The sequence below is a fragment of the Bison bison genome, unplaced genomic scaffold (genome assembly GCF_000754665.1).
Source record: "Bison bison bison isolate TAMUID 2011002044 unplaced genomic scaffold, Bison_UMD1.0 scf7180017852822, whole genome shotgun sequence".
NCBI lineage: Eukaryota > Metazoa > Chordata > Mammalia > Artiodactyla > Bovidae > Bison > Bison bison.
This window is the reverse complement of record NW_011483395.1, coordinates 4,526-5,830: the sequence shown is the minus strand read 5'-3', so window position 1 is coordinate 5,830 and position 1,305 is coordinate 4,526. Positions and strand designations below refer to the sequence as shown.

At 36.7% G+C, this 1,305-nt stretch overlaps 1 pseudogene; it reads right to left on the bottom strand.

Annotated features, from left to right (window-relative positions):
- Positions 1-94: 94 nt before the first annotated feature.
- On the bottom strand, positions 95-345 carry LOC104998069 (annotated as a pseudogene).
- Between the last annotated feature and the right edge of the window lie 960 nt (positions 346-1,305).

The following is a 1,305-nucleotide window of genomic DNA, read 5'->3' as shown; positions in this document are numbered from 1 at the left end:
GACAAGTTTCTTCAGAGCAGAACAGTAAAATGTCACTGGAGCAATCACAGTAGGATGAACAAGACGCCATCACACTTTGAGGAAAAGTCCGGGACTATCCTGCTTTCATGTCCACCAGGTGCATCTGCACGTTGGTGGTCATGCCACCCCCCATAGCCTCCCTTGGACTATATGTAGTTCTGCATGGAACTGACAGAATTCATCCCACTAAACAAGTTGCCACGTGAGCCATATGTGCAAGAAGTTTGTGGGCTCTCCAATAATACTTTAGTCAATCCGCTGGTGCCTTTTTGGCTGAGGCTGTTCTGCAATACAGCAGTTGAAATGCAACCAGAATTCACTCATGCTAATAGTGCAAGTTATAAACAAGCACCATATACAGCTGTTATTATGTTGAGGTATGTTCCTTCTATTCCTGCTTTCTGGAGAGGTTTTTTTTTTTTTTGTCATAAATGGGTCTTGAATTTTGTCAAAGTTTTTTCTGCATCTATTGAGATAACCATATGGTTTTTACCTTTCAATTTGTTAATGTGGTGTATTACACTGATTGATTTGCAGATATTAAAGAATCCTTGCATTCTTAGGATAAAGCCCACTTGGTCATGATGTATGATCATTTTAGTATGTTGTTGGATTCTGTTTGCTAGAATTTTGATAAGGATTTTTGCATCTATGTTCATCAGTGATAACCCAGAGCAAACATTATCCTCAATGGTGGAAAATTAAAAGCAGTACCCCTAAAGTCAGGAACAAGGCAAGGGTGCCCACTCTCACCACTATGATTCAACATAGTTTTGGAAGTTTTGGCCACAGCAATCAGACAAGAAAAAGAAAAGGAATACAGATGGGAAAAGAAGTTAAACTCTCACTGTTTGCATATGACATGATCCTCTACATAGAAAACCCTAAAGACTCTACCAGAAAATTACTAGAGCTAATCAATGAATATAGTGAAGTTGTAGGATATAAAAGTAACACACAGAAATCCCTTACATTCCTATACACTAACAATGAGAAAACGGAAAGAGAAATTAAGGAAACAATTCCATTCACCATTGCAATGAAAAGAATAAAATACTTAGGAATATATCTACCTAAAGAAACAAAAGACCTATATATAGGAAACTATAAAACACTGATGAAAGAAATCAAAAAGGGCACAAATAGGTGGAGAAATATACCATGTTCATGGATTGTAAGAATCAATATAGTGAAAATGAGTATGCTACCCAAAGTAATCTATAGATTCAATGCAATCCCTATCAAACTACCAATGGTACTTTTCACAGAATTAGAACAGATAAT